General features: G+C 38.6%; 1 protein-coding gene across 3 annotated transcripts in view; it reads right to left on the bottom strand.

Moving 5' to 3' along the window:
- Positions 1-13,082, bottom strand: part of LOC128691092 (putative neural-cadherin 2) — an 816,602-nt gene extending 803,520 nt beyond the window's left edge. For all 3 annotated transcript variants that reach the window (XM_070089108.1, XM_070089105.1, XM_070089109.1), the window contains exon 1: positions 12,384-13,082. The gene's annotated coding sequence lies outside the window, so the exon portion shown is untranslated. The remainder of the gene's footprint in view (positions 1-12,383) is intronic.
- Positions 13,083-13,551: the final 469 nt, after the last annotated feature.

Here is a 13,551-nt window from a genome sequence, read left to right as displayed (position 1 = left end):
GTTTATTGGTGAAATGGCAGAAAAAAGGTAAAGAACCCCTGCTCTGGGGCATTACTGGGTAAAGAAGAATCATGAGATGCACTAAATACCTAAATGATTCAAGCAAGAGTTTAGAAAGCACTTTAGGAGTGTAAAAGAAATAAGAGGAATGAACTAGCAAACACAAAAGAGGCTGTCGTTATACATGTATTCAAAACAGGTAAGACAAGAACAATTCACGCCATCGATCGAAAGTTAAGAGGAGAGATCAAGAGCTGAAGCTCACTCCAGAAAGCTCAACTCAGAGTACAAATAAGTTAAAACCCAATAAGTCAGTGAAATGTCAAGGTAAAGAATAAAGTTAAAATAAGGCAGGCCCAGGAGCTGAACACCCACTAACTATAAAGGAAAACAACTAAGTAGGTGTCCCGTAGCTCGATGACCAGCGCACTCAGCTCACACACTGAGGTCCGGGATCGATCCCCGGTACGGGTGAAAACATTAGGACGTGTTTCCTTAAGGCACCTGTTGTCCATGTTCACCTATCAGTAAAATAGGTACCTGGGTGTTAGTCGACTCGTGTGGGTCGCATCATGGGACAAAATTGTCTTAATTTACCCGAAATGCTCTGTATAACAAGGGGCTTTCTATATGATAATATGTCATTAATGTCAGCTAGGCTTGTACTTGGCGAAATAAAGATTATTCTTATTAAGACGTAACCCCCGACACCTTTATTAGGTTAGTGTATACCCAAACATATATCGTAGATGCCAACACACACAACCCCAAACACGCTCACCCCATCCCACTAGCATGCACTAAGCAATTTCCCCCACCTACACACAATATCCGCTACCCACTCACTCCCCTGGAAATGCATGCATACATGCACACACACACACACACACACGCACACACACACACACACACACACACGAAGGCGTTCAATACAGTACCCCAAAAGGGACAGACACAACCGCTAGAATAGGCAGGAATTGCTAGCAAAGCATCGAAGTGGATGAACGAATACGTAACGGGAAGGAAGCAACGAGTTACTGTCATGGAGGTGTCGAAATTGTCGAGTGAGAGTTTCACAAGGGTTGATATTTGGCCTAATACTGTTTCTTGTGTATTTAAACATGACGTATGAAATCGGGTCAGAGATGTTCCTGCTCACAGATCAGAAACGAATCATTATATTACATACAGGAGTAGACCGGGAAAGACAACAAATGTACCTAGTCACGCTGCATGATTAGTCTGACAAGAGGCTATTGAAATTTGACCCCAGCATAATCGTCAAGAAACAGTGTACAGGTTCGGGGGACAGAGGCTGCAAACATCTCTAAAAGACAATGACGTTGGGGTGAGCATAATCAAAAACACTTTGAACGAGGTACACATCAACCAAATTACCACTCCAGTAAACGCGAGACTGGCACATTAGGGTATCATTCAGGAACATCAACAAGGAGGCATTCACGACCCTATACAATGCATATGTCAAGCTCATCCTGAAGTATACTGTAAGGAACCAGCATCGGGTAAAGACTGTAAAGCCGGAAAAAGTACAAAGGCTTGCAAGGAAATTAGTCCGAGAGCTAAGGGGGTTTGAAATTTGAGGAGAGTATAGAGGAGCTAAACCTAACGACACTAGAGAACAAAAGTACCAGAGGAGATATAATTATGATGTACAAAATACGGACACGAATTGACAGAGTGGAGAGGGAGTTTCTGTTTCAGAGGTCAGTCTCAAGTACACGAGGACACAGCTGGAAGCTAAAAAACAGATAAATCACAGAAATGTTATCCTTAGTACCTTGACACCGAAACAGTAGAGGAAGAATCCGTGATAGTTTAAAGAATAGGTATGATATGACTCACACAGCCAGGAGTGAAAGCAGTGAACGGCCAGCAGAGAGACGGCGACAGGAGCTGAGGTTCAACCCCTGCAACCACAATTAGGTTAGTACACACCCACACCCACACACACGCACACGCGCGCACACACACACACACACACACACACAGAGTGAGCAAATGGTAGTAAAGCTCAACCCAACAGATAAATGAGATAATGACAAAATACAAAGGCAAACTATTTTTGGTTGACTGGCCAGGTCCAAGAACTGAAGCTCAACCCACACAAATAACAGAAAAAACAGGTAGGAAGACATACTAAACCAGGAGGCAGACATCCACCCACACAGCCATGTTGACCAGTCTGCTGCCTAATCTGTTTTTCTCCGTGGCTGCTTGGGTAAGAGGCCGCTTCAGTGATCACATCCACCATGTAAACACACACTGTAGCTGCAGGAGATTCATCCCAATCTTCCTGTCGTTTTTTTCCACCGAGCTTTAAACTGCTGTGCACATCATTACAATCTCTCTCTCTCTCTCTCTCTCTCTCTCTCTCTCTCTCTCTCTCTCTCTCTCTCTCTCTCTCTCTCTCTCTCTCTCTCTCTCCTTCTCTCTCTCTCTCTCATACTCTTTAAACACAACCCCAGAGAGTTCCAGTTTCCAGTCTATAAAACTTTTCTTACCCTTCACATGCCATAAATAATTATATTCACACACACATATATATATATATATATATATATATATATATATATATATATATATATATATATATGTATGTATGTATATGTCGTGCCGAATATGTAAAACTGGTCAATTAGCAAGAACTCATTTAAAATTAAGTCCTTTCTAAAATTTTCTCTTATATGTTTAAAGATATATTTTTTCATAAATATTGATGTAAAAATTTATAATTTTGCACCAAGAGGAACTTAGAAAACCTACCTAACCTTATTATAACAAGAACAATTTATTTTAGTCTAACTCAACTAAACATATTTTAGATTTGTTTACAATAATTTAATACTAAACAAATACAGTGAAATATATTTTTTTCGTTAGGTTCAGAATGATTTTGGCGAAATTATTGCATACACAAATTTTCACTTGTCCTATATGGCAAGATGAGCGTTGCTATTTAAGCCAAGATCGCAAGTTCTGCCTATTCGGCACGACATATATATATATATATATATATATATAATATAGTGGGTGGTAGGAGAAAACAATTTTCAAACAGCTTCAGGGAGAACCTTGAGTTTTCCCTGAAGCAAGTTTATTCTTTTCTCTGAGGATGAGGGTCCCCAGGACAGTTCTAGAGGTGGTACCTCCCTATATTATATATATATATAAATATATATATATATATATATATATATATATATATATATATATATATAGTATATATATATAGTATATATATATAGTATATATATATATATATATATATATATATATATATATATATATATATATATATATATATATATATATATTATTATGACTTACCCTTAAGAATAGCAATTTTTACTGATTGTAATATTAAAAGGAACATAAATTTCTTAGTGAAAAATGTTCAAGTTACAAAGCTATTTTCAGTGAAAAAAATTTACACGCTACATTAATTCTCATGAATATGTTTTTGCACCCATTAAAAACTTACATAAAAAAATATTTTACAGGAACCTGTTCCTTGTTTGACCGCTTTAGCTAAAAATGTATTTCCTTTTCATACGACATACATATAAATTTTTCATAAATTCTCAAGTATCATTATATGACATGATTAAAAGAAGGTGTCTAATACGAGCACCAGAGTACAATGCTCTGTCGAAATGAATAGCACTACCCGTGATGAAGTAGCCAGCTGACTGTACAATCCGTCTCATTTATGTGCTGATGAGACCTTGAAGAGTGTCTCCCGTTTATTAACTTCGACGGTGAAGGATGTGTGAGTGAGCTGGTGATAAGAGTGCGAATAGACATCTGGTAGGCAATGAGTAACCGATGGCAATAGTAGCAGCAGAAGATTTAATTCGGATTAACTTCTGAGATGTGTTATGCCAATATAACCCAAGAGAGACAAGCAGTGCGCCTGGATGAGACCCAGAGAACCACAACAGTCTAATAACTTTTATTAGATTATCTACTGTTAGGTAATAGGGGCAATAAGTCCAGAATGTAGCTCCAAGTCGTCATCGTTGGGTGGAGTCTAGTGCTGTCACTAACCTACGATGTCATTAGTCAACTGTCAATAAACTCGAAATAATGATTATCTATTCCAGTCGACACTGACAGTCAAACAAGTATTACCTGTTAATTTATTAGAGTGATTTTGGCGATTAATAAAGATGGGGCGGCAATTAATCGCATTTAGATTATCTCTTCTCCCCCTTACATCTCTTTTTCTTTTTGTAAATAAAGGTTGAAGCTGACAGTGGAGGCAATGGCTAAGGGCAATGGAGCTTCACTTTGTTTGCTTCACTTGCAACACATTTCCATTTAATCTGCTATACTAACACATTTCTTTATTTACTTCACTGATGATGCATTTTAACACTATTTTCGTTAATAAAGACTCATCTTTACGTCGCCTGCGTTACTAACAAAGCAGCTCCAATACATTTGCATCACTGATTAGGAATCTCCACTTTATTTTTGTCATTATTAACACATTTTCAACTAATCTGCGTCCCTGTTAAATGAATTTCCATTGAATCTGCGTCACTAGGAACGCATTCCCATGTCATTTGCGTAACTGACAACGCATCCGCATTTGCAACATAATCAAATAAGTAAACTCTCGCTTTTATTCCTCTTTATACTTTGTGAAAATCCCCAAAATGAACTTGGGAATTCGACAAAAACGGCGCCATTTGAGAGCGGGGCAGCCTGGTTTGAGTGCCCATTGCCAGGGTTACGACAACCATGTCAACATATTCCCAACAATTGGGGTGGAATTGAGTTGCTCTCTACGGTTTCAAAGATCAAAATTCTTTTTTTTTCCGATTAGGAAAAGACAACGTGCTTCTTGATCAAGTTTTCTCCCTTCGTGAAAATCTAAAGCAACAAATGTGAAAATAATGGTAACCTCTCTGTCGTATACACATTCTGCTAAGAAAACCAGCGATATTTTCTTTTCTCAGCAGAAGACAATATCCTTCTTGTCATTAAGCGTCGCCAAGAGATAACCAAGACAAGTGCAACATCTTGGTATCTTTGAGATGAAGATATCCAGATGTTATACATGTGTCTTATTCATCAACTTGTCAGTACTGTATACTTTTGATCTCGTTTCCTGGAGAAAGAAAACAAGAATAACACACCCGCTTGTGAGGCAAGACTTGTAGTTAAGCACCATAGAGAGGCACTAAATGCAGAGCGATAATTACCCTTACTGGCAATGATTTATAAGGCTCATAATGCTATACGTTATGTTTAATTCTATTTTATATATGTATTACCCGTTCAGCACCCCTTAGCTGGGTGCTAAATATAGCAACATAATCATCTTTAATATTTAACTTTAATTATTATAATGTTTCTAAAGTCAACGACGACGAGACTGTAAATCAAAATTTCTAATACACAGAATGTCTTTCTAAGTAACTCCCACGTCGTAAAAGGAGCATTACACATCAAACCGATGTCTCCCTGGGGCTCTCATCTCTCCATGACAACAACAAATGGCAGTTCTCCCTGACACGTACTCATACATCGAGGTTCTCGTTCCTGCATTCTAAAGCTCACAGGAATCAATCATCCACAAACTAGACAAATTTATACAATTAATCAGAAAGCTATTCTTCGTTATTCATATATTTGCGCCGACAATAGCATATTGTCGGCGCAAAAATGTTATACGTAAAACTACACTGAAATGCATAACTGTGACAAAATATGTATATGTCAAATTGAAACTTGCAGTTACGTTCGAAAACTGTATGATGGGAAATAAGGCCGCATTACACTTACATGCTAAATATCAGAAATATATAAAATCGGAATTAAAGCAAAGTACTGGGTTTTAAATACACATACGTAAAGCTGTGTACATAACCAGTACTCTGAGCGCTAACCTTGAATAATTTAACATCCGTGTATAAATTAAACATAACCCTCGAAAAAAATTATTTAAAGTGGTTTTAATTAAACGTAGTGTTTTGCACAAATAAACATTACTCGTTTATACCAATATTTTATACGTGAATAATAACTTAAAGTTATTCCTAAACAAATAAACTTACGTTCCCTCTTAGCTTCCTCCCTCAATGTCTGTCCGTCCGTCTGTCTGTCTGTCTGTCTGTCTGTCTGTCTGTCTGTCTGTCTGTCTCTGGCTCCTACGACTACCGTGTACATTGCATAATTGTGGTGAATACATAATATGCTTCCTCTTAATTAAATTACTTAAAGCTTCACAAAATAAAAAAAAGTGAATTATACTGAAATCACGAGCTTAGAACATTCACAACCTTCATAATCTAACACAAAGCTATTTAGGAAAATGAAATTGTATATCATAGCATAACCAAAGACTTTTTTCCATGCAAGGTGTTGTAAAATATTGCTCTGGGGTTGATTAAAATACAAGGATTTAGCTCTTTCTGAAATACAATTCTGAAATACAATACGTAGATTTATTTTTATTTTTATTTTAGTTTGCATATATGGTGAGAGGAGAGGAGCGCTAAACCTGTTGGGATCACACAGCGCCTGGGGAGGGTGGTAATGTGAGGTAATCAGGTTCGATGCCAGAAAGGGATCGAAGCCAATTCACAGACCAGCTGCGGGGGCGTTGGCCCCTGAAATCCTCCCTAGTTATATCTCCCTCTAGGGATCACCTAGTATAAGGAGTGGTGAAGGCTCGATCCTCCGTGCGGCAATCGCGGGGTGGTCTCTGACCAGTCAGGCTGCTGGTGCTCTTACGAAAGAGTTTCCTCCCATAAAATGAAGTTTCCATCTCACGATTTGCAGACGGAGGATCGAAATTTCAATAATTCTCGCCTGAATGACCCCCCACATGTGTTTAACGGTTCATGCAAACAAACACACGTACTTAAAGCTACTTGTCATTACTAGAGATATCTTTAACATGCAGCAGCGTTCCAGCTTACGAACGATCTCTCTCACATCCTCATTATGTTCACAGGAAGCAGCGCTAAAATCGTACGGGTCATATATACAGAATTTGCTGTTGAAAGCTAAAGAGCCAGCTGCTGAAAACTGCATAGCCAGCTGTTGAAAGCTGCACAGCCTGATGTTGAAAGCTGCACAGCCTGATGTTGAAAGCTGCACAGCCTGATGTTGAAAGCTGCACAGCCTGATGTTGAGAGCTGCACAGCTTGATGTTGAAAGCTGCACGGGCTGCTGTCGAAGGTGCTCAGCTTGTTGTTTAAACACAACTTGCTTTTTAAATACAGCTTACCGTAGAAGCTTGCTGTTTAAGCTGCACAGTTTGATACCTAAGCCGCGTAGTTTACTGCTAAAGCTGCACTTACGGCTGAAGCTTGCTGCAGCAACTCGAAAGTACGAGAGATGTAGAGTTTTATTGATAAAGGCCAGCGTAAAAGCAGCTGTCACACCATATAAAGCTTCGCAACAGTATCATCAACACCAACAACAGCAGCACTAACATCAGCAGCAGCACCTGCAACAACACTTCCAGAACCCACACCAGCAGCTGTATCAGCACCACCAAAAATAACAGTACCAGAGGCAGCAGCAGAAGCAGAAGCAGCATCACCACCAACAACAGTACCAGCAGCATCACCAGCACCACCACCAGCACCACCACCAGCTGGTGTTCAATGGTCCGTGCGTCAACTCGTGTGATGACCGCCCAAGTTCCTCAGGCAGTTAAACGTGGCGAGGAAGACAGGAAAAAAAAGATTGAAAGTAGATAACTAAGATAAAAAAAAAGGAGAAAAAGAAGATGAGAACAAGGAAGGAAAGCAGACAGAAGATAAAAAAACGAGATAGTAAAATAAAGAAAACAGAAAAGAGAAAGAAAAAAGAGAAAGATAAAAATAAACAAGAAGAGAAATGAGAAAGGAGAATAGAGAGAGAGAGAGAGAGAGAGAGAGAGAGAGAGAGAGAGAGAGAGAGAGAGAGAGAGAGAGAGAGAGAGAGAGAGAGAGAGAGAGAGAGAGAGAGAGAAAGTGACACATGAGGCTTCATTACCAATGTCTGCGAGTTATCTCCTCCCTAAATCCCAAGACGAAGAGAAAGGTTGTGGGTCTAGACAAGGTGAGTCCAGGAGTGCCGAGTCAAGGTCCGGACTTGTGAGCTTCGCCTCTACCATCTACGTAGTGACTTTGTTGGCAGCAGCCGAACAACGATGGGCAACTACAGATTAGTGTAAATCCATCAAAAATCCATTAAAATCTATGTTAAGCCAAAGTTAAAGTCACTGCCAATTACTAAAAAATCACAGCCAATTTCTTTCAAAATCTGTCAATTTCTGCCAAAATGACTATCATTCGCTGTCAAAATCTCTTACGAAGTCAAAAAATAGGTGTTAATTGCTATTAAATTCATCATTCATTCTCGAAATCACTGTCAATCACCAGCAAAATTCTTGACAATCTTACGAAAAACCTTATCTTTTCCCATCACACTGTGAGATGGCCGTCAAAAATCTTACTATTATATTGAAGAAACACTAAACAGGTTAAAATAAGACAGCCCCTGGTGAATGGAAAATAAACCATGTTTGATCCAGGGAAGGAAGGTGTGACTGATCCCCTGGCTAAAGTACTCTTCAATGAAGTTAAGGGACGTCATGCGCCCCTTAAATGGAATAATGTCCTATATATGGTTTTGCAGTTGATCCATTAAATATCTTCACTGTGTCTGTCACTGGATGATTCAGATATTCGTATAAATTCTGTTTCAAATATTTTATCTCATTCAGGAATTTCATAAATGTTATAGATTGTATACTTCAAATATTATAGATTCAAGATTTCAAATATTATAGATTCTAGACTTCAAATGCTATAGAAGCTATAATTCAAATGCTACAGTTTCTATTCTTCAAATGCTATAGATTCTATACTTCAAATGCAATTGATTCTATACTTCAAATGCAATAAATTCTATATTTCAAATGCTACAGATTTTGTATTTCAAATGCTCTATCTGTTCCACGAATTCCATCAAAGTTGTGCAGATGACGGATCTAACATTCACTTTGAAGAGATGAAACTTCAGCCGCCCTCAGGCTTATCAGTCAACTTACAGGTATATCAGCCTGCATCTGGCAATAAAGTCACGCACAACAAAAGCAGACTTTTATAGTGCGATGCGTTACCAACATGAAGCATTATCAACTTGATAAAACTTCATGTACGTGAAACGTATAGGATTAATATAAGCTTTCTTTTGCTATATGTGTATGTTTTTACCACTTGCCATCCAGACTGTACTTCAACTACATTTGTCTCTTGAGAAAACACGTATGATGATGGTCTCTTGACAGCCTGGTGGTACTAATCAGCGTTTCTGAGAAAACACAAATGATAATGGTCTCTTGACAGCATGATGTTACTAAACTACATTTGCTTCTGAGAAAGCACAAATGATGATGGTCTCTTGACTACCTGAGATGCAGTCAGAATTAATCGATGCACTCTGAGTTGATGATAATTCTCTGATGAAACATAACTGCAATGGCAATAAAGAATTATGAGACAAGTGTTGAAAGCAAGATTGCAAAGCATCATGCAACCTTAAAGCGCATCTCGTAATCGCAAGACGATTCGCGACACAGGTTCGCTCTCGCCTCTTTTATGCAACACTTGCTCGGATTGCTTGCTTCCTTCCTTCTTCCTTCGCCTCATTTACGATTTCTAGAATAGGTTTAGAGCCTTGCAAGGACACTTATCTCTCCCTTTGACCCGTCGTGGATAGATCTATCATTTCACAACCAGTCATCCAATTTGCATAGACAGAGTCACATACATTACCCATCGTAAATTTCTGTATGCTTGAAATTTCAGTAAAAGTTTTATGCTTTCCATGGATAGAGAAAGTTGTGGAGGGTTAAATTAGGTTTAGTTCGGTTAAAGTTCTGTTAGGTTTCGTTACGTTAAGTTAGATCAAGTTTTAGTTTTTATAGGCTAGGTTTAGTTAGGTTAATTGTGTCAACATATTTCCGTGTAATTTCCAGAAAACAACGAAAAAAATTGAGTGATTTGCGCCTGGCAACGCGGACATAAACCTGAAATTTAGTTTTCCCATTATCTCACTCTCAGTAATAAATACCGAAGACCAGTTGCCGTTACAGATAGTTTACTCAGAGATTTACACAGGTTTATAACATATACTCACAAAATAATATACTTTTGAAAAACATTTTTTTTAACCAAATAAATATATATTATTATATATTCCACAAGATACGTAGGTTTATGCAAAAATTGGACATTTAATAGTACACATGGAAGGCTACTGGTTATGCATATATATGCATATATATATATATGCATATATATATATATATATATATATATATATATATATATATATATATATATATATATATATATATATATATATATATATATTTACAACTCCTCTGTGGTTGTTTCGCATGTATTGCATGTTCTCGATTCTTGCATATATTCAAGTCGTGCCGAATAGGTAAAATTGGTCAATAAGCAGGAACTCATTTAAAATTTAATCTTTTCTAAAAATTTCACTTGTACGTTTAAAGATATATTTTCTTCATTTATGTTAATGTAAAAATAAATAATATTGTACCAAAAGAACATTGGAAAACTTACCTAACCTTATTATAACAAGCTCAATTTAATTTAGCCTAATCCAACTAAATATATTTTAGATAAGTTTACAATAATTCAATAATGAACAAACAGAATGAAATATATTTTTTTCGTTAGGTTCAGAATGATTTTTGCGAAATTATTGCATACACAGTTACTGCATACACAAAGAGCGTTGCTATTTAAGCCAAAGTCGCAAGTTTTATCTATTCGGCGAGACAGATATATATATATATATATATATATATATATATATATATATATATATATATATATATATATATATATATTATGCCCACGAACGAGTGATACTGATCAATAGCAACACTGCACTAGCCAAGGACTCGAACCCATGCCTCATGGTAAGCCTAATCCAATGGACCATACAATCAAGGATTGTGTGTGTGTACACACACACACACACACACACACACATTATATAATATAATCAAGGCTCTTAATATGTTAAATATAAGTTCTTCCTATTCAAAATAAATTTAAAGGAAACGGTGCAAGAGGATGGGAAGATGGGGAGAAGAGAAGAGGAGAAAGAAAAGAGGATGGGAAGAGGAGAGAAGGATGAGGAAAAGAGGAGGGGAGGACATGAAGAAAAGGAGGGGAGGGAGAATGGGAGCGAATGGGGGGGGGAGGAGGAGGATCTGGAGCCAGTGTGAAAAGGAGGTTTGGTAAGAAACGAGAACAAGGAGAGATGAATTGGGAGAATATGGGGAGGGGAACCTGGGAGTGATTGAATGAAAATGGGTAGAGAAGATGAAACCAGGAGGGCGAAGAGGGAAGGTGATGGGAGGAGAGGATGAAGGGGAAAGAGGCCAAAGGAAAGAGAGCGAGAGAGAAGGGGCAAAGGGGTGAGAGGGTGTAACAGGAAAGAGCAGGAAGAGAGGGAGATGAGAGGACGTGAGGGGAGGACGAGAAAGGAGGGAGGGGTGATAGGGAGGGGTGATAGGGAGGGGTGATAGGGAGGGGTGGTAGGGAGGGGTGGTAGGGAGGTCAGAGAGAGACAGAGAGAGACAGAGAGAGAGAGAGAGAGAGAGAGAGAGAGAGAGAGAGAGAGAGAGAGAGAGAGAGAGAGAGAGAGAGAGAGAGAGAGAGAGAGATAGAGAGATAGAGATAGAGAGAGATAGAGAGATAGAGAGAGAGAGAGAGGAGGAAGAAAAGCGAAAGGTAATATAGGGAAGGATAGAAGGATGGGGGGTAGGTGGGGGAGTTAAAGATTATTGTCTCTCTTGTTTTCCCCGCAAAATTAAAACATTTTCACCCTCCTCCTCCTCCCCCACAGCGACACACATGCAGCTGTACCTCTGTTGGAACGAAACCTTTGAACCTGAACGTAGCTGATGAACTGCTAATGGAATACTTAACGATATCCTCATCACTGCCCTACTCAAAGAGTCTCCCAGCTCAGCCTGACACATTTCAACATCTTGTAAGAGCCCCATCCTGCCTGATGGAATATAACAGGAATTTCTATATTATCTTTTCTTCCCAATATGTAACTATCATACTGAATAGGGTAGAAGCACGCTGGTGACGTGTCCAATTTTGCTAAAAAAATATATATAACAAGACGTGCTGTCATGAACACACACTATATGCTACAGGTAACCAAGATCACTAACCAAATTACCATACCATGAATTATGGCTTCTTACTCTCACTTCATTAATAGACTCTATGCTTCCTTATCCCAGTCTCAAGTCCATATATCCCCTGTAGTAAGTAATGCAATCTCATTACCTTATTTAGAGGAGGAGAAGTCGAGTACCGAGGAGTTTCAATAAGGCAGGTACCAGTGTAACTACCACACGCAGTCCTTATTGTTTTAGTAGCACCGTTCGTCCGGTATTGTCTAGCGCAACACAAGAGAAAAAAATTATTATTAACTTTCTCATTTCTCAGTTCTTTGTAGTTTTACAACACAACACTAGCGACAGGTACGGTATGATCCTGCCTGTAATGATATGACATCCCGTAATAATTCATTACTTCCCAGTGTATTTTTTTAAATTTTAATACTGAACATTCACACCAAGCAAGGTATATATGTAATAATTACTCACAATGCAATATAATTTACATCAAACTTTAGTGAGTTAAAGATTGTGTTCACTATTCAATGTATTAAAAAGGTCATTTTTACCTTTCAAAACTTATACACATTCATTTGCATTGATTTTAAGTTTCGTACTGGCACGATAAAAAAAAAACTTTTACTGTTTTTGTGCAGAATCACTTACAAAAGGTATCTTCAGAACTTTCCCTCTCATTTACATTCTCCTAACGCACTCTGTTTTCAGATATCTCAACCTGGTATCACCGTCTCACTGACACGTTGACACAGAATCGTCTCACAGAGACGTCGAGAGGAAAGACCTGGTCATTGTGTGAAGTGGTGTGGTGGGACGGAGGACAGACACACTACCTTCACCGTCCACACCCAGTGAGTGAGTGTGGCTCCACCACCACGGGCAAGCCGGTTCACCCACCCAAACACACACACGCGCACACACACACACACACACACACACACACACACACACACACACACACACACACACACACACACACACACACACACACACACACCACACACACACATACACACACACACTATGCATATATACATGCACCAAATCATTAACATAATCTGTTCTTCCAACCATTCTCAATAGCATCCATTCCTCCCTTCCCATGCTCACCAGCCTTGATGCTGGTGAAAAGCTCTTGATCCAAGACACTGGAACTACCCTGTCCTTTGATTCACACCTAATTGCCATTTTGCAAGCTCTTTAAGACTCTTACGGGTATAGCGCTTCCTCAAAGATTATAATCTTCCAGAGCACGGTGGACCGAGCCTTTACTGCACAGTGCGCTCAGAAACCCACACGGCTTTAGAGTTTCGCAT

Source organism: Cherax quadricarinatus, chromosome 27, assembly GCF_038502225.1.
Source record: "Cherax quadricarinatus isolate ZL_2023a chromosome 27, ASM3850222v1, whole genome shotgun sequence".
Lineage (NCBI taxonomy): Eukaryota > Metazoa > Arthropoda > Malacostraca > Decapoda > Parastacidae > Cherax > Cherax quadricarinatus.
Note: the sequence above shows the minus strand (reverse complement) of the source record. Positions and strands in the feature narration are given on the sequence as shown.